Genomic DNA, 21,945 nt, shown 5'->3' on the forward strand with positions numbered 1-21,945 from the left:
TTATGTAGAGCGGAAATAGCAGTGGTCCAAGAACCAAGCCCTGGCAAACTCCAGAAGTTACGTTAGATTTATTGGATACGGAACCGTTAAATTCTACAAATTGCGCGCGATATGAAAAAAAGTTTTCTATCCACTTGACCAACACAGGGTTGTTTAATATGGCAGTTAGTTTGCATATCAGCTTAGTGTGAGATACCGTGTCGAATGCTTTGGAAAAATTGATGAAAATGGCGTCGACCTGCTCTCCGGAATCAAGTAAAGAAGAAATGTCGTGAACGAGTTCTGTTAATTGCGTGACCATGCTGAAACCGCGCCTGAATCCATGCTGAAGCTGAGATAATAAGTTGTGTTGTTCTAAACGCTCCACGATGTGTTTATAAATGATATGCTCCAGTAGCTTACAAGATTAGGAAGTCAGTGATATTGGTCTATAGTTAGTAATAATATGCTTTTCTCCGGACTTGAATAACGGAATTACTTTTGCCAGTTTCCATGAGCTAGGCACTATGCCAGTTTCAAGGGATTTCTGAAATATGACACTGACATATTTGGAAGCCCAAACGGAATAACGGACCAAGAACACATTGGGAATGTCGTCCGGACCTTTGCATTTCTTAGTGTTTAAGTTTAATATTAGGTTTAAAACCCCCTCTTCGCTAATAATAATGTCCGGTATTGATAAGAATGGGCTTGTACTATAAAAAAGAGGAACTTCAAGATCGTCGCAAATGAAACCACACTCAAAGAACCTAATGAAAGCTTCAGAAATTTCCGCAGAATCATTGGTTGTTTCATTGCCAATGAAAAATGACGCTGATGCGGCATCGCGGGGGAATATTTATGAGCAAAACTTGCGTGGGTTATTAGATAATAGGGTCGGAAGTTCTACTCGAAAAGAGTGGTTTTTTGCGGCGTTTATTTTGATCCGGAGTTCTTCCTTTGCCTGAAAAAATCTACCGTCATCATAAGAGGAACGGCGTGACCTCGCCTGCCTCATCTTACGTACCCGACCTGAAAGATGCAAGATGCCACGGTTCATCCAGGGAACGTCAGTATTTTTCTTTTTTGTTTAGAACGGTACAAACTGCAGAATGCAAGTTTTCACCAACTGTTCAAAGTAACCAGCTAAAGCATCAACATCGTTGCTTGTGGCGAGTGCTAAAATGATTCAAATTTATCGGCTAAACTGTCGAGAATGGAAACGTCATCAAACGGAATGTCCAGGGGACGGAGAACATCCTGGAAGTAGCGACACCCCATTTACCGCATTAATAGTAACAGTAGCTGTGGATAACCTTAGAAAAGATATAACACCAGGACCGGACAAGCTAAAACCACTGTTACCCAAGCAATCTACAGGAAACACAAACAATTCTTTTTGAATTTATTTACGCCTGCTTTATGAACGGTTATTTCCCAGAAAGATGGAAGGAATCAAGGGTAATACTTATCCCCAAAACAACACCAGACGAGACATGCGAGGAAAGTAAATTTCGCCCAATAGCTATTATTTCATCCTAGGTAAAGTTTTGGAGAAGTAAGCTACAGGCCGACTATATCACCACCTCTATAAAAATAACCTTTTTAATAAACATCAGTATGCCCTTACTCATAATACATCCACAATGGAGGCTTCACAAGAAATAAAAAAGAGGGCTACAAGAGCAAAACAAGACAAAACCAACACCTTCATTGTGTCGTTGGACATTAGGAACGCATTCAACTCTATTAACCGAGTTATAGTAACAACCATAGCTGACTTACTAGGTAAAGAACTCCCATATGAAACCCATATCCAAGCTTTTGCAGATGGTATAGTAATCATCCTTCAGTTTAAATCAAGAAAAGATCCCGAACAAAAAACAGAGTATTAAAATAACTAATGGCTGGGCTGTAAGCAAAGGAATAACAATAAATAATGACAAATAACAAGCAATGACACTAGCAAAACAGTATGGAACCCATACACCTATACTCCAAATAGGTTCAAGCAGAATAAGAACAGTCAACGAAATGAAGTTGCTCGGTGTAATAATAAATAATAAGTTAACATTTTTACCTCATCTAAAATATCTAAAAGAAAAAATAGCTTAGATAACATACAACCTGAACAGGACGCTAAACGACGACAAGAGTTCAAAAAGAGAATTAGTGCGAGTTATGTATAAGAGAGGCATTGAAAGAATTCTTACCTACGCAGCACCGGTGGGATACACTCGGAAGGTAACTATTTTAAGGAAACTACAGGCGATCCAAAGGTTACCGTTACTAATGATAACGAAAGCTTTTAAAACAACACCCAACCTGTCCTTAAACATGGCGAAAATCCCTCCAGTGTATCTAACAATTGAAAAAGAAATTGAACAATATAGAGTACTAAAAGAGGGCAAAATATTTTCATGTGACGACAAGCTATACACAAGTAATCAAATCATGAAAAAATACGATCTCTGGACAGATCACCCAGCCAATAAAAGCCGTATATTAATCACTCACACAAAAGAAATAGTAGACTACCGTATATATACGGATGGTTCAAAGACGGAAAATGAAGTAGGAGCAGCGTTTGTAATGTTTAACAATAACAACCAATTAGTAAGAACGAAAAAATTTAAGCTTCCAGAATACAGTTTCAACTACGAAGCTGAGCTAATACCAATTAAAAAGGCAACAGAATTTATAATAACAAACAAAGCAAACAACAGCCATCAACTATTTACCGATAGTTGATCGGTACTCCAAGCACTAAAAAACCCACTTAACACAAATTCAATAATTATCGAATTAAAACTAGTCCTTAGAGAGAATGCAGCAGTATGTATAAAGCTCAGTTATGTAAGAGCACACAGCTCCTCAATAGGCAACAACTTTGCAGATGAATTGGCGAAAGAAGCCGCAAGAAACGGAGAACCAACTTTTGTTTCAATAACAATATCATTCATTTCGAAACATTTATATAACAAGTTAAACCAGGAGTGGAATAAGGTGTAGAATAAAGATGGCAAAACAAGTTATACTTATAGGTGGATTAAGAACGTAAATCTTATTCCGGCCCTCTTCCCTACAAACGTCTACTCTTCCCAAGCCCTGACAGGGCATGGTAGATTCCCGTTTTATTTTTTAAGATTCAGAATAACACAGACATCTACATGCAAGTGCAGTAAGGATATGGAGAATTTTGAAAATTATCGAACAGAAAGCCCACTCCTAATAAATGAAAGGAAAAGACTCGTTAAAAACTAGGAGAGCACTTAGAGAACAGAAAACCAGAAATAATAAGCAAGAGGAAACAAGATTATTTTAGAAGAGATAGTTTTAAAAATTAACTAATTCATTCTACAAGCATAGGAATACACCAAACATAACATAACACCAACGCGATCTATCACGACAATATAAAAGATGGGATATGATACGGGGATTGAGTAGAAACGCCATGTTGGTGAGGCTTCCTCCGCCCACACCTCAAGTCATTCCCTTCTTACACCATAACAACACAAGGAAACCAAGCCGAACACCAACAACACATGATCACAAACCATCAGGCGTAACAGGTCTATATACCCGGTCAAGTCAGGTTATGACCAAATCATGAAGAACAAGATCAACAAACCAAGATCAAGGAATCAAGAATCAAGTAAAGTTAAAGAACAAGAACGAACAAGACAAGACGTCTACCAAGGATACAAGTCGACAGTGAAGATCAGTTTATCGAACGAAGTGTTCTTAAGGTTTAGGATTTGTTATTTTTCTTTTAATACTTGTAGAGTTTTCTGATTTTTCGTTTCAAACAAGCAAATTTTCTTTCATGTTAAAAAAAAGCCCGCTGATAGTTTTCCCGTTCCCGGGCGGTGGTCGCTAATCTATCTTCTCTTCCCCATTACCCCTTCCTTTTCCTGCCCCAACCACCTTTGTACTACTACCTCAACCCATATTTCTACCCCCTCCCCTTTCTTTTCTCTCCTTGCAATACATATGTGGTGCAGGCTGGGAACCTATTTCCCTCTCATAGTCACCTCACCTCACCTATACCTGCCAACGGCTCTTTTGTGGAGTGCGGCACAACAAACTCCCAAGGCCGTGGGGGATGCCGATGGCGCATTCCTCTCACGGAGCACACACTGTAGATGGCGCGGCGATGGGGCACTATTACCCAGCGTTCCCCGCTCGCACCGGCGGCCGCGTCAGCGGGACGGCTTTTTCGTCTGCCTTAGCGAACGCTACTTTGGGCCGGTTTAGGCGCTGCTTCACGTCCATTGCGCGTTTTCTTCGCACGGCGTGATTGACTTTTGCGACAGAACCGGCTGGGCAACCCGGACCCGACGGAATTAAGTGAGCGTACGGCACCTATAGACCTCATGCAAAAGTGCCGGCGTCTACCGGAAAAGAAACGAAATGAGCACGCGACGCCATGTTGGGGAATGGCGGTCGCGGGATTGCTCGGTACAGAGCGTTTGAGGGGCTCTTTTGTATTCAGATTTTAGCGAAGCAAAATGAGCGACGAGTGATCTGTGGACCTTTCTCTGTTGCCCACATTTGCGGACGACTTCGGAAATACGCATTATGCATCGAAAAACAAAATACTAATAAAATATTCGATCGAATATTCGAATTTTCCGAATATTCGCCCATCTCTATTGTTTTCTTCATTGCTGATTCGACATCCTTGCAGAAGCGACCTACGGCTTCGTCATCATAGCTGCTTGCGGGCGTATAGGCCTGCACTATCTTTAACCTGTATGCCTTGTTTAGCTTAATCACGACAGCCGCGACGCTCTCGCTAATGATGAAAAATGTGTCCACGTTTCCAGATACTTCTCTGTAGATTGAAAATCCCACCGCATGTTCTTTCTTCTCTTGGGGTTCTGTAGCAAACAATATGCCCGGCAGGGAGCCCTGTGGAGATTTCTAGTGTCTTTCAAACTTCAAGGTCCCACTTATTTTCCCTGAGCTTCTCTAGTAGTACCGATAACTTTCCCTCGACAGACAAAGCTCGTGTGCTGAACGTTGCCAAGGTTAAGTTCCTAAGGTGGCCTGTCCGGACCGCGAGATTCTTGTACCATCTGCTGTATCGCTGTTCCGTACACCGCCGTGGACAGGTGCTCTACAGCAGCGTGGGACGTAGGGCCGAGTGATGAGTTGAGGTTCTTGTACTCACATTTATGGCAAGTTATAACCACAGAGAATCTTAAACCACAGAAATAATTGCAGATAATTAATACACACCTGTTCTCCACATCGTTCTTTCCTGGCGGCATCAGCGGCCCAATGCTGACTTCTGCAAATCAGACATACAAATCTTACGAATAGCCCACTCGATATGCTTTTTTTTTGCAAGCACTTGCATGGAATAACAAATACCTAAAGTTCATTATGCAGACATCTTTATTATGATCCCAAGGAGCACATTTCAGTCTTTACCGCATTGTTTAGGTGACCTGCTGCAGTACCTCCGCTTCTACGGGTTGCCCTTGCAGCAGTTTTTTGTAAAAGCCCAGAACTGCGACTACAACTGTAAAGTTTCTACTATTTTTAAGTATAGACAACAATTCGCCTCACAGCTCAGGTTTACATTGTTGTAATCCTGGAACATTAGCACTTTCTAAATTTGTGCGTAAACAAATATTTTATTCTTATCTCAATTTAACTTATGACATCAATGCAACAATGTAACGTTTTTCTGAACGGTGTATAGTTTCATCTTATGTTTTCTTTTCTTACTATCTCCAGTGTTTCTTTTCTCACTATCTACCCACTATCTCCAGCGGGGGACGCCACCCCCGCTAATTCTAGGTAACGGCTTGCAGAATCTCTGGTTTCACTTTTTGTAGAGCCACGTGGCTGAATGCAAGTGACGCCGCATAGGCAATTGTTGTAGGTGTCGTTTAAAGTTTCGCTTTACAACCACCTGCAACGCATGTATTTAGGCCAATTTTTTTTAGTTTGTATTCTGTATCAAGCTTAGTGAGGTCTATGAAGTCCAAGTATCTGCGGAAAAGCGCCCATGCGATACTTGGCTGACTCGTAGGCTATTAGAAAAGTGGATGGCGAATTCAATGGGTAAAAGAGTCGGCAAAGTAAAAATGTGCTAAGGAAATAACATGCACAGCAACTTTTATAGTGAATCGTAAAATCAAAGTGCGGGAAGCACATTTTTGCGCTTTGTGAACTCGAAGAGCGGTGAGCAGCGCGATCACACAATTGCGATTGTTTTTATGCCTAAACAATATATTCGCCGGATATGATATATTCTTGGTGATTCAAGCCACTACATATGCTGAAACCTAAAAAAAGATAAATAGACTATAACACATATAATTAATATTTATCTTTTCGCCCGTGCTCCATTTATGGCCGATTGGCCTGAAGCAGAGGGGTATTGCTTTGAAAATCGTAAATTCGAATATCCGATAGCGCGTGTGGTTTTCCACGATAATTTTTGGGGTAATGTTTCCTATACTGAACTCCCTATTCTGCGGTTCATGTTTCATTGGTACAAGAGTGAGTTCGCAGAATGCGTGCACACTGACACGGACGTCCTGATAAGCTATTCTTTGTGTTGTGTTGACCCAAGCACCAATTGCTTGCAGGCGCAGGGCCGAATCAGCCGACTTCTGGCCTGGTGCAAACAGCTTCTTACGACGAAGGCATGAGCCAGGCAAACTCTAATCAAGGCGGCAAGACGCCTCTCACTTGGGCGTCTCGAATGACGCGTAGGGCGTTAAGTCACTACTTACGCCTCGGTTGGTTATTGTAACGTTTCTAAGCCGAGCTGGCAGGCCTATCTTAATCATGTTTATGCCTCCATTCTTTTTATAAGCACGGTATACCGATTCATGGGATATCGAGAATGTCCCCAATAAGTCAGATGCCAAGCGTGTTGTTTCATAGAACCGAAACTGAAATTGACTGAATTCTTTGGAATCTTCCAATGACATCGCATCTCGAATGCGCGTCACTGCTGTTAGTTGTTGCGGCCACCGCCCTGTCGCATGATCTATTTCTTCTTTTCTTCTTTGTCAATAAACACTGCCTAATCCTCCGAAAAAATGATAAAAAGTGTATTTTAGCCACCTAAATGCAAACAAAAACAAGTTTGGAAACATCTCTTCGGGGTGTTTTTGCTGGCCAGATAACTAAAAGTTGGGCTAAATTTTTTTGCGGCCTTCTTTATTTTTCAGATCATCCAGAGATCTCCAAAAGCAAGTATTAGAAGGGTTCATGAAAAACTAAAGAAAGTAGAGGATGTAAATGTTTATCTGCTAGGTAACATCAAAAAATCGGGGTTCAAAGTGCAACAGTTGTTCACGTAGCTTTCCATCCTGGCAGCCTTCACAGCTTTGCGACTTTGTATACTACATAACGATGTGAAAAATCAGGAAATGGTTGTTCCTGCCTTCGAGAAGCAGAAAAAAATGTGATTGTTCCCTCTTCCATAGGAACTGGTAAAAGACGAAATTAAAATGTTTATTGTGCATTGGTACGAACTTGCACGTCTCTATTTATATTTCGTCGGTATGGAACCGTTAGATGCATCAACGTTAGACACTGGATTGCACGCGTGGGAGAACTGCGTAAACCAGACTGAAACCATAGGCTCTCGCAAACCGTCCGCGCGAACGAAACCAAACGAGTTATCAGCGTATCGTTTGGTGAACACATGCTGGAAGAACCGTGTCACGTCATGACACGAGCGCGACATCAGCAAGTTGGCTTCTCCGCAGCTTACGCAGCGCGTCCCCCGTACATAAAGGTGGAGGCAACGAGGCACCAACTGTCGGCGCCCTGGCGTCTCTCCTAGATGAGGCGCCTTTGTGGCCGTATTGACGCGTCTGCTGATAACATAGTCGGGAGAGCCTTTCGTACCTCCCGTCGCGACGGAACAGTTCATGGATCTAATCTCGGCGCCCCCGCGTCAATCAATGTTTTTCTGGCGATGTCATTGGCGTGACGGATGTGACGTCACTTAGATCTTGGTGGGCTCCGGCATAAAACACTGTCGTGTTAAAACACCACGTTTGGTAGAATTGAATTCGAAGACTGCTGTATGGACAATGGTGCAGTAACCTGTTGTATGCTCTCCTTCGTGGTGCAATCATTCAAAGGCACATCGTGAAGCTGCGACTGGCCAGTGGCTTTTTTCATTACGTGTGTCATAAGGTGTCATACTAAACCTAACCATAAAAAATCGCGTAGAGCGGTTTCGTCGTCGGGTAGAATGCGACCTTCATTTGGCTATGGTTGCGCCGTACCCTTGGCAACGCATCATGTGACTCGCCGAGTCAAGGTCCACCATCTTGCACATTCGCCAACCAACGCCACCTATGCTTAATCCGGCTATTTTTGCCCGGCACACTCCTTCACCAGACATGGTATAACAAAACAACAGCTACTGATTTAGCACCAATACGGGTTCATATTATGGGCGGGTACGCAGGTATACTTCAAAAGATCTGCGATACTCTTAACCGCCGCCTAGACGGAAATAAGGTGTAGTTTGGGGTATTCCATGTCGTTCATAATGCGTTTGATGCTGTGAAGCATGGTATATTTTGTTACTAAGTGCACTGTTACGGATTCCGTGGAGCGTATTTGTCTTTGCTTCAAAATTACCTTCGGGATAATTCGAAATAGTGTAACTGCACCAATGCTGAGTGTTTGTATTAGCTTTAATAGTGTTGTCGCGCAAGGATCTATTGTTCACCCGTTCTTTTTATTTGGAGTGTAATATTATTGCTACTATTACTATTTACATTGCTATTATTGCTATAGCTATTATTATGGCGAAGTGAGCAAAACAGCAATGCTGACCGTGTCTGTTCCCTTTGCTATCCAGGCAATCCTGCTTGGTAGCGTTTTCTTCGAGCCCGTCTGTCATCAGAAGCCCATATTCCTGCCCTGGCCGGCCACAGCCTACCGCACCACCGCGCATGCCTGAACCAAGGCACGTGCTGTATAGTCTCCCGCCCGTCGACTGCTCCATGGCGCTCCTGCCTGTGACGTCAGCCTCAGCACGGACTATAAAGCTTGGCCTTCAACGGTTTCACTTCAGTGGGCATGGCGAAGTGAGCAAAACAGCAATGCTGATCATGTCTGTTCCTTTTGCTATCCAGGTTAGTAGCAAACACAGCTGCGTACGTTCAAGTAATAGATTTTTGATTGTTGTGCCATGCCCACAAATGTGCATCTGTATTGTGTATGATTGTTTTCATGCTTGCAAACTTTTGCTTTGTGGAGATGTAGAACTGAATCCTGGTCCTCAAATAGAAGAGATGCTCGCTGAAATCTTGGCGCAACAAGGTGAAATTTTGAAAAGCATAGTCGATTTGAAAAGCGAACAGGCTGTCCAAAAATCCGCTCTTGCGGTTATCACTGAAAAAATTTCTGTGGTAGAAAAACTTGTCACCGAAATAAAAGACTCAACAAGCAAGATCGATCAGTTTGATTCAAGCTTAAAAGAAATGAAGACGATTGTTGACATAAAAGACCGTAGCCGCCGTTCAAACTTAGTCCTGTATGGTCTTGTAGAAAAAGTGAATGAAACGGATGATTATCTAAAAAATGAGGTCGTTAAAGAACTATTTGGCAAAAAGCTTGGCGTAGAGTGCAAGTCGATTGGACGAATACACAGACTTGGAAAGAAAACTGGCAGTCGTCCCCTAATTTTGTACCTACAGGATTACAACGAAAAACAAGAAATACTAACGAACGCCAAGCTTAAAGGCACCGAAATTTTTATCCAAAATGATTACTCCCGCTGCACACTCCGCAGGCGTAAACTGCTGTGGGACAGTGCTAGAATTGATAAGGCAAACGGCAAGAAACCCTATCTTTTGCACGATAAACTCCGTATCGATGACGACACGTTCATGTGGGATGACAGCACCAATTGCCGCGTAAAGGTTCCAACCATTACCCGTCTAAGTTCATCACCGGCACTTAAGCCCCCGGAAAATGCCTGACAAATCCCGCCTCTACGTAATCAAACCTTGCATCTTCTTAATATCAACGCGCGAAGCATTACCAACAAAGTCGTTGAACTCGAGAGCACATTGTTAGCATAGTCTCCTCACATCACGGTCTTGACTGAAACATGGCTGCATGAAGGCGTCAGTGATGCTGAAATTGTTCCTCGCAACTATAAAGTGTATACAAGGGACAGACCATGGTGTGGCGGAGGTGTCGCCGTTATTCTGAGCACTCATGTGATGGTTACGCCATTGAAAGAAATGGACGACCATGAAAGCTTACGTTTGAAACTAAACGTGTTTGGAAATTCTATTATTTTAGTACGGACCTACCGCTCTTCGACTTCAGATGACAATTTTTTTTTCAAAATCTATGATTTCTGTGTAGAATATCCTGGAAGCCGCCTAATACTAACAGTGGATTTTAATTTACCTAATAATAATTGGTTCAAACTAAGCTCTTTCTCCTCAAGTGATCAGGTTGTTTTTCATTTAATGCTGGGATGCGATCTTGAACAAGCTGTGAATGTGCCGACAAGGGTGCAGGATCACACATCTTCGATATTAGATCTCGTGTTTCATAGCAAATGCCTTTGTGACGTACATGTATCGGTTGATGATGGCCTATCTGATCACAAATTGGTTCCCTTTACATGCCGTCTTGGTAATCAATCTGACAATATGCACGGGAAACAAAAAGTGTTTAAAAAATTTTATAGAGCCCATGATGAGACAATTCTAGATTATCTTGATGTAGCCTTCGATCGCTTTTCTGGTGATAATGTAAACTATCTTTGGAATATCTTCCGGTCACTCTGTGGGTATTGCCTCGACAATTTTATTCCAAACAAAACTAAAAAGCAACATTCCAAAAATCCATGGATAACTAGAGAAATCATTCAAATTGCACGGAAAATGAAGTGTATGAGAAAGCGCAACTCTAAAGGATTGCCATTTCAGAAATTAAAAAGAACGCTTTCAGAAAAAATACCGTCCAGCAAAAACGTATTTTATTTTGTTAAATTACCCCAATTCCTTAAGAGTGATCCAGCCAAGTTTGGGCGCCACATAAAAGTTAATCAACAGAAAACTGCAGATTGCATTGTGCTTGGCGATCGAAATATTCAAGATGAGAAACAAACAGCCACAGAGTTTAACCGTTACTTTCACTCTGTTTTTTCCAATCCATGCTCATGTAATAGTGCCATTGGTGGTAATTCTGTAGAAATTGATCCTCACTTCATAGCATTTGAAGGTGTCTTTTCCATGCTTCTGAACCTTAAAACGAAATCTTCTTGTGGTCCGGACAACCTGCCAAATGCTTTTTTACGTCGTTACGCCGAGTCGCTTTCCCATTTCCTTGTAGTAATATTTCGGTTATCGTTATCCCAAGGCATTGTTCCCTCCGACTGGCGCATTGCTCGAGTAATTACCGTTCTTAAAAAAGGAAATACCACTTTTTTGTCTAACTACAGACCAATATCCCTAACTAGCACTTGTTGTAAACTTCTAGAGCACATAATTTCTAACTGTATGATTACTTTTCTAGACGAGCGCAACGTACTATCACTATTCCAGCACGGTTTTCGTAAAGGTCTATCCACCACAACCCAATTAGTTTCCTGTATACATTCTTTTTCCTCAGTCCTAGATAAATCCGGTCAAACTGACGTTATCTTCCTTGACTTCAGCAAGGCATTTGATAAAATACCCCACTCCAAATAAATTCACAAACTTAACTTGCTTGGTTTTCCCTCGACCATTGTGAAATGGGTAACATCGTATCTATCTTCTCGCACACAGTTTGTTGATATAAATGGTACCTACTCCAATCCTCTTCCTGTTAACTCCGGAGTTCCCCAGGGTAGCGTCCTGGGACCACTACTGTTATTAATCTACATCAATGATATTACATCCTGTGCCAAACATGGTGTTGAAATGCGACTGTTTGCCGATGATTGCCTTCTGTTTCGTTCAGTCAAATCTACAGATGATCAAGTGTTATTGAACCAAAGTATTGATGCAGTTATATAACTGGTGTGAGTGCTGGGACATGCACATAAACCCCGGGAAAACTGTATCTATGCGCATTACTAACAAAAAGCAACCACTAATTTACTCGTACAGTATAAAAGGAACTCCCATTTTACTTAAACAAAATTATAAATATCTTGGCGTCACAATCACCAACAATTTAACTTGGTCCTGCCACATTGAAAAGATTTGCTCATCTGCTCGTAGAAAATTAGGGTTACTAAGGCACACCCTCAAAGGCTCTCCCACTAAAACTAAACTCCTCGCATTTAACACAATAGTCCGGCCTTGTTTAGAGTACGCGTCTGAAGTCTGGGATCCGCACACTAAAAAAGATATTAACAATCTTGATAGCGTCCAAAGATTAGCTGTTCGGTTTATTTACAATCGCTTCAGCCAGTCTGACTCTCCGACAGAACTAATAATTAATAACAAAATTCCAACTTTAGAATCCCGAAGGAAACTAGCGAGAATTAAATTTCTTTTTCAACTATCCAGGAAAAACAACATCATGGACCTTTCGCACGTCCTCACTCCGTTATCTTCACGTCCTACTAGAGGATACCATTCTTACAAATTCACACCTATCTTTGCACGCACTAGCAACTTCAAGTACTCTTTTTTTCCCTCGCACAATAACAGACTGGAACGAACTGCCGCACCATATTTTTGAATGTGGAAATGTACTAGAATCTTTGGAGAATTATTTTCAAGTGTGATTTATGTTACTTGTGAATATTTTGTATACCTGTCTGGTTTTCCGTTTTATTTCTTTTTTTCTCTACACCTGTACGACTGTGAAATTGGTCATATCATTATCGTTGTACCACCTCCCACTCCTGCTTGGGCCATTATTATGGCCTGCAAAATTTCATAAAAAAAATATTAAAAACTTGGTATTATTACTTCTGTTTAAATTTGAGATTTTATCAAAACGCTGCTGGTATCAGGCCACTCAACCTAATCACTTGCTCTTTGTACATATTAAGGATGATGCGACAAACTTAGGCGATTTTGTTTGAGGCGATTTGAGTAACAATTATTACTGACCAAAGTAGGCTAGATTGTTTCCGAAATGGGCAAAAATATACCCAATAACTGCTTTATTAGGGTACGCACATATAAGTGTGAATCTTGTTCCTGTGGCAGTAGTTTGCGTTTGTCGCGCATGCGAATACTTAGGAGAACATTTCATCGAGAACTTTCATGCAACATACACATGACTCGCATATCTGAAAACCTTAAATGTACCGCTTGTTTTGTGCGATCTAAAATATTTCAGCCTATAATTTTGAATGCTGTTTTACCAAAAGGTGAGACTGTGGGTCTTCTTTCCTGCACATAAACTGCACAGCAATTTTACGCCCTGCACCAAGCTGTAAACACGAAAGCACCCCGTCGAAAATTAATTCAAAGCGTACTACGCCCATCCACCAAGCCTGTGACAGAAACAGGCACATAGACACCCAAGAATAGTTCATGTCAGGTGGAATCACTCAAAACCAGTCACCATTGCACACATTGGGGATCCTTCCCGTGCCGGTTTTAATAGACAACCTAATCACTAGTAGTTCGTAAAGCCCAAAAAGAAGGGAACCACAGGAAGACGTAAAATCACAAGCGCTACCTTTTCACTAAAACTTATTTCCCGAGACACAAATTTAAACACGAAGCGCAGATTATCGCATTCACGTATAAAAACAAAACGCCAGAATATCACAAGTAGGCGCGCCGGCTGGCCTCGGGTCAGCACCATGTCAAATCCCTTCGTCTTTTTCGTGCAGATTTTTTTCTGCGCGACGACGAGTGCCACCTTCTTACAACATACGGCAAGACTCGACACAGCAAGCTTCGTCACCCCTGGGCCAATTTTCTTCGGAGACTGCGCACATGTGTCCATGCTCTACGACGACCGCTGGGTGTCAGCGCGACCGGCTTCGATGACGTCAACGGTACAGCGTATAAAGCCCCAGCCACCCTCCAGCATCTTCAGTGGGCGCGCCGGCTGGCCTCGTGTCAGCACCATGTCAAATCCCCTGGTCTTTTTCGTGCAGGTTAGTTCTAATGTTTCTACTGTGAGAACAAGCGATCGTTGTTTCATCCAGCTGGCGTGCCCACAGCGTCTTTGTACAGCATGCATGACAGTGCGGAATTGCTTGTTGTCTTTGCTGATGCTTTGTGGTGACATTGAGTCCAATCCAGGGCCCGCCACCGAGCAATTGCTAGCGCACTTGCTAAAAGGCCAAAACAACATCCAGCAAAGGCTGAATGATATTGAATTAAAGATCAAGAATATCGAAGCATCAACACTGGCTCTGAAAGATGTCGGTAAAAAGGTGTGTGATCTTGAAAAGACTGTGCAAAGTTTGAGGGATAGTGTAGTTGACCTAGAGGATCGGAGTAGAAGGAATAATCTTTTAGTGTTTGGTATTCCTGAAAAAGACAAAGAAATGGTTGATGATCTTAGGGAAAGCATAATTCAGGACGTGTTTACAAAAATACTGGGTGTACATATATCCTCCGTTGAGCGACTGCATAGGATTGGACGGAAGCAGCCCAGCAGTGACCGGCCTCGGCCCGTCATTTTAAAGCTCATCAATCACCGTAAAAAGATTAATATACTCGCTAACTGTTCCAAGCTTAAGGGTAGCGACATATTCATCTCGGAAGACTTTTCATTGACCACGCGGATAAAACGAAAGAAGCTTTGGGACAGCACATCTCAGCTTAGAAAGTCTGACCGCAAGGTGAAACTGGTTCACGACAAGGTCAAAATTGACGACGAGCTTTTTCAATGGAATGACTGTTCGAGTAAGCTGGTTCCTATCAGTAGTAGGGGAAAGAAGCGAACCCCAACCAAATGACCGGAAATCAGGAAAGCAAAATCTCTATAATGCGTACACTTGAATGCACGCAGCTTTCTAAATAAATCATCGGACTTAGAAAGTGTCATAGTAACTACTTAAAGGTGGTTTTTACCGCCCACCTAGTGCGAAACCCGACTTTTGCGATCAAATCAACGAATTCTTGTGTGCATGCAAAGCCACTTCTAGGAACTTGATACTTACTGGTGATTTCAATATCCTCTCAATTAACTGGTGCACTGATTTTCCTGAACCACTTACTACAGATGCCGAGTGTTTTGTTGACGTGCTTCTTTTTCACGACCTTACTCAACTGGTCAAGGAACCTACGCGTGTCCATGGTGATACTAAGTCAATATTAGATTTGTTCCTCGTGAGCAATGGCGTTCGTATTCGGGATCGTGAGGTGCACGTTCTTGAGGGCATATCTGACCATAATATATCTTTGGCCATACCACTAGATCAGAGAACGAAATCTACAAAAAAATCGTGTCTGGTTCCCGTGTTCGCACAAGCTATTGACGTTGACATACTCGATGTTCTTGACGAGTCGTTTTCTGAATTTATTTTTCTTTCTGAGACGAGCATGTGCTCAGTAGATGACCTATGGCGTTTTTTCAAGAACCTTGTCTTCAAGTGTATGAAAGACTATGTACCAACGCGGCTTAAAGTAACAAAGGCTGAAAACGCGTGGACAACACGGGAAGTAGTCCGCCTCAGACGCAAGGCGAAAAAGATAAGGAAGCGGTACACGCAATGCCCTTCCGCGGAAAATATGAGTAGACTTGCTGATCTGCGCCCGAAGCTTAGCGACAGTATCGAAAGGGCCAACGAGTATTACTATAGTGTGTCAATGAAAATTTTTTTGTTATCTTCTCCTGCGAAATTCTGGCGTCATTTCTCTAAAAGAAAAAGCACCTTGTTCAGTGTTGATATTAACAATGAAACAATTACAGACAAGACAACCATTGCCGAGTCTTTCAATACTTTCTTTACTTCCGTTTTTACAGGAGATGACTGCAAAAAACCTCGTTTTGATGTTTTGGACAGCATACCTCCCACTGGCGTAATCGAAATATCTGAGCAAGGCATATTGGCACTATTATTGAAAATTGACGTTAAGAAAACTCCTGGAATAGATGGCATACCGAATACATTTCTTGTGAGGTATGCGGAATGGTGTTCCAAATACCCCTGCATTATATTTGATGAATCCCTTACTGTATCCGAACTTCCAATAGATTGGAAATTTTCAAAAATAGTCCCCATACCTAAAACTAATAACACATCCTCAATTCCTTGCTACAGGCCTATTTCCTTAATGTGCACTTGCGCAAAAATTTTTGAGCACATCATTTTCAAACACATTTCGCTTTTCTTGGAAAACCATAAGATAATTAGTGCATGTCAGCATGGTTTCCGGAAAGGCCTGTCAACAACCACGCAAGTTTTGGAAACTGTTCACGACTTCGCTGCAGTATTGGATAAACAGGGGCAAACTGACATTATATTCCTGGATTTCGAAAAAGCGTTTGATCGCGTATCTCACCAAAAGCTACTCCTGAAACTTCAGTCTATTCTAAAAAACGATTTATTGCTGTCTTGGGTAGAGGCTTATCTTTCACACCGGTGCCAAAGTGTAGATATTGAAGGTGTCCGCTCAAGTCCCCAACCAGTACAGTCCGGTATTCCTCACGGGTCCGTCCTAGGGCCATTATTTTTCCTAATCTTTATCAATGATATAGCAGATGCCCTGCCCGTAAAGGTACGTCTATTCGCAGACAATTGCATTCTGTATCAAGAAGTTCGCGGCCCTGCTGACCAGGCCCTTTTAAACGCATCACTCGAAAGTATATTTCAGTGGTGTGAAACATGGCAAATGAAAATTACCATCCTAAAAACTGTAGCAATGACCATTAGGCGAAAGCGGGAGCCTTTAAAACTTACCTACTGCATCAAAGATCATGTGCTTAGAAGTGTGGATGAATTCAAGTATTTAGGCGTTATTATTTCTTCCGATTTGAAGTGGAACCAACATATTGCTTACATTCAAAAGAAGGCCATGCGCAGCCTTGGGTACTTGAGGAGAACTTTACGAAAATCCACGCAGGAAATAAAATTGTTAGCTTATAAAACTTACGTTAGGCCCATACTTGAGTACGCGTCTATAGTTTGGGACCCTTATACTAAGTTGAACATTACTAAATTAGAAAACATTCAGAGGAAAGCTATTCGCTTCGTGTATGCTAGCTACAGTTGGCGTATTTCACCTAGTGTACTTTTGGAAAAAGCACAGTTAATCAAATTAGAGCAAAGAAGATACTATGAAAGACAGAAATACATGTATCTGCGGTACCATGACAAACTAGGGATTAGTAGGGATGGTTATATTGAACCCGTGAATAGGCGTTCCACTCGTTCACTGCACTCAAAGAAATTGAAGGAATTTTCATGCAAAACCGACAACTTTAAAAATTCGTTCTTCCCTCGTAGTGTACGCGAGTGGAATCGGCTTAAAGCTGACGTTGTAGAATGTAGGACGGTCGAATCATTCATGAATGCTTTGGAAAAATAACATCTTGTGTAAATTTCCCCTCTCCATCAAGATATACAACGGAAGTTGTATATCTTGTATTTTTTGCCTCCAGTTGTAACTTGACGACCAATGTGTGCAGTTGTGCTTTGTGGCTCCCTTGTATGTTTTCCTGGTTTCCCCCCACAGACAGTTTTTTGCTCACTTTGTCGCGTTCTGTTGGGATGAAATTGCTACTGAAAAGATGCCTCGTATCTTATCGATACTAATAGGTTGTTACCTCAGTGCAAATCTTTTTGCGCATGCGTGCATCAGGTTGTAATAACGCTTTTCTTTTTTTGGGTGCCTTCTTTTTATCTTTTATATTGTGCCTACAATAATGCCACTACACATAACCTTTCCCAGGCATATTGCCACATTCTTGCTCCCTTTACGTCTTCATGTCGCGTCTTTTTCCGTCTTTTTTTTTCTTTTTCTTACCGCCCCCCCCTGCCAAGGACCTTGTACCAGAGGTCGGCAGTACCATGTAAATAAATTAAGAAAAAAACGTCCGAGCGAACATCTATACGCCTATCAGAGGCTAAACAAAACGTTATCTGCTGTGAAAGCCGCTCAATTTTTGCAAGCCAATTTCTTTTTTACATAATGCATGAATGGCGCACTCACACACTGGCACCCCTTGGGTGTTGTCTCAGCCGGATGACGTATCAGGCACTCACTAAAAGTTACTCAAAGCGGCGCCTGCGGCCAAAGCAATGTCACTGAGTGCTGAAGTGCCCGTGCAGAGTAGTCATTCTGCGCACTCGGCTTTTAATGCAACGACTTCTTTCTCCGTGTGCCTCTCCATCCCTACAGTGTCATTGAGGGCCCCTCTGTCAATTAAGCTATTCCTCCTCCTCCAGGGCAATACGTTTCTCATAAATTAGGTTGTCAACCTCTCGCCTAATGCCACAAATATTTATTTTACGGCTCTTGTCGCCGCTCAGCATGAGACAGGCTTTGTGGTTGTTACAAATGCAAAATTTGATAAGTTTCCTGGCTTAAAACACTACCATCATGCCACCTTTTTTTCCATATTGTTTGCTTTCAGGGGGATTGATTGATTGATTGATTGATTGATTGATTGATTGATTGATTGATTGTGGGGTTTAACGCGCCGACGCAACGCAGGCGATGAGGCGCGCCGTAGTGGAGGGCTCCGGATTAATTTTGACCACCTGGGGATCTTTATCGTGCGCCGAAATCTCGTACACACGGGCGTTTTTGCTTTTCGCCTCCATCAGAAAAGCGGCCGCCGCGGCCGGGAATCGAACCCGCGACCTCGTGCTCAGCAGCGCAACGCCTTAGCCACTGAGCCACCGCGGCGGGTGCTTTCAGGGGGAGATGACGAAAGTTTGTAATAACTGCAAGCCAATTTTGCCTTTTTCTATCAGCGCCATTATATGATGTAGCGCTAACGTATCGGCTCTCTTGATAAAAACGCAGGTACTTCTCAAGATTAATTTTCTGCTTGATAAAAAATACCCTGACGACCACAGCCTTTTTATGTGCCACGATGTGCGCTTCTGTAGTCTTGTTTTTTGTAAATTGGGTTCCATGGGTGTTTTTAAAATAAATATGAGAATACTTGAGGTCAGAGCCTCCATGTAGCCTGAAGGTATTACTGCTAAAGCAAATAAAACGTTTGGTTAGGTTATCTGTATCGGAAAACAATTAGGATTAACGGGGCAAACTAAGAAATCAAACCCATACAACACTGAGAGCAGTGTACCTGATACAAAGCTGTCAAAGAGCTTGCTAATTTTGAACAAGGCGAGTGTAAGCAATTTAGAAAGAACGTGCCTAGGTATTGTTGGTAGCGGCGAAGCTTTATATGGGTGTATTGGTGGCGTGAAAAAAGGTGCACAAATAAAAATTTAGGAAACCCTCAGGTCAAGCGCAGGGTGTTCCAGATGCTTTTTGAAGAAGGTCGAGCTGACATTGATGCTAACCTGGATGAGGGACCCATACTTTTGAGGGACCCATAAAAGGTACCCATACGTTTTCCTGTACAAAAAATCCTCATCAACCCGAAGACAGGTAGGATGCAATTTCTATGAGGTGTGAACGAAATCGCCTAGGTTTATTATAAAAAGCCAAAGACACCCTTCATCAGATTCACAAGGTATTGGTACTCGTTTAAGGTGAGTGGCGTTTGTACAGCACATAAAATTCATTGCATCATACTTTCATTGTTTTATAATTTTTGCTTTACACGTTTGTGTATAGAGAGCAAGGCAAAAATAAAGCAGCCAACTCTATATGGCGGGTTCATGCTGCCATGACACATTCATAAAATCCGCCATAAGATTACACATAATATGGTGTTTGATATTTTAGATGAACATATATATGACTTACAGTAAGTTTTGTATTACAAGCCCTTTCGGACAAAGCGGTAATAATTCAACCCACCAAATGTTACAAATTACAATCGCTCAACACCAACTCCCGTACAATCGACAAAAACACCCATAGCATTGAAACATAACACCGATTAGGTTATTATGCGCGGATGTTTGCTTGATAATGCCAACATATAATCCGATAGAAGCTTAGATACACAACCAAAATTTCAATCATAAAGTATAAATATATATCAAGGAGAGGTGCCTTTACTAGAGGTTTCAAATAAATGTAGGCAATGAGCAAAGCTCCGAAGACTTATATTGTGGAAATTTTTCTTTATTACAAAGTCCTCAAACGCATTTCTCCGGCAGTTCTTGAACTATCAAAAGTTGCCAATTACCTGGGACAAGTCCAACTTAGAGCCCCAAAATATTGCACCTTTCTCCTAAGAACACCTCTCTCAAACCAGTCTTCCTGTCTGACATGTGCTTTCTGCAGTTTCAACTCTGCAAAATGTTGGGACTTATGTGATCATTTTGGTAAAGCAGGTAAACAAATTTTGGGGCACAGATATTTGGTACGAAAAATATTTCGTATTGATTTGGACCAAATGGTTCGAAATAGTTAGCAGCTAAACGTTTCCTGGCCCTCCGATCGTGTTTTCGTAATCAAAACCTCTCTGATAAAAGAATAGGTCTCTAGCGCAAACTGTCTGCAAAGGTTTTAGTAGGTTTGCAATACTTCATATCCTTCTCAAGCTCCAGAAACGTACATATTTATTCTTTTTGCTTTTTTGCAAACTAGTCAGTAGTACACAAGAGAATGTCGCAGTGCAAATAACGCTAAAGGTATACTCACAATAACAAGGGCATTAGGGCAAACATGAGGCACGTCATGCTGAGGTTCATGGCTTTGCTCACCGACATGATCGCAAATCTTCTGATTCACACCGTAGTGTTAGTGTTCTCGGTGTTTTATATGCGCAATTCTCCTGCCTAATACAATGCACAAACGCTGCAGTCGTCAAATAAAATTTCTTGTGAATGGTTGTTTTAAAACGTTTTTTAAAGCATGGAGCACAATGCCGAAGGAAAAATGCATTGATTACGCTTTTAGTATTTTCCGTGTCATTACCGCGTTAGCAAATGTTATCTTTATGAAAATAGTTTTTGTCATTATCTTTTATTATGTCGGTTACCGATTCATGCAAAACGGACACAAACAGCGCAATTGCTCGTGTGGAGATGAGAGCACCCACAGAAAGACGCCCAGGCAGTAATGAAGTTTCTAAAGCCCATCACTACGGTTTATTTTTGCCCCAAGATATTACCGGCAAGTTAAATCCCGAAAAATGTTCAAACCATTATAACATGCTAGCAGTACTAGAGGATTTACTGTAGAGGGAAGACAGCTGGGCTCCGTATTTTGTCACGTACCTCCGTTCTCAAAATATGCCATCTGCGGCCGAGGCATTGTTATACAAACACATACACATGCCTAATGTATGTCGTCATGAAGCCAAAGATGGTGCAGTTGTCTTCAAGAAAAACCGGTTTATTGGAGCAAAGTTTTGCTTCCTAACAACTCAAAAAATACACAGGCAGCGAAGCAGTAGTCAACAATGCGACGTGCGTAGGCGAGCGTCGGCGAGTCGAATACCGCGGCGTCTGTTCTGAAAGCTTTTACCTTTCCCCGCGAGTGTTTCTCGAACCGGCAATTTACATTCAGAACATTGTAGATGACAGAAGATTATTCTAGGCTAGTGACGGTAAGGCAAAATGCTCTCCTTATTATCATAAGATAACCCATGCGGCATAAAAATAAAGAATGGAACACGCGCTTCGCTTGGGGCTCAGAAAACAAAGCCGGCCGCGGCAAGGCAGTAAAAGCAAAACACAAACAAACGAATCCATGCATGGCTCGCAGATATATTTTAGTGTGTATATGTGTCTATAGATATTCATATATATACATCAAAGATGCACTCCTCATTGCCAGTGCTATTCGATGACTCGAAGATGCTTAACCCGAGCAGTCGCTCTATCAACTGAGCTAACCAGGAGGCTAGTCGTTAGTAGCGCGAAAGCGAATTGATCAACAACTCGAACAGAAGGACAGGTGTTAATCGACCAAATTTAGGGGAAATCCCCAAGGTGGA

This window comes from Haemaphysalis longicornis, unplaced genomic scaffold (genome assembly GCF_048455015.1).
Source record: "Haemaphysalis longicornis isolate Haplotype H1 unplaced genomic scaffold, Haemaphysalis longicornis Haplotype H1 scaffold_14, whole genome shotgun sequence".
NCBI lineage: Eukaryota > Metazoa > Arthropoda > Arachnida > Ixodida > Ixodidae > Haemaphysalis > Haemaphysalis longicornis.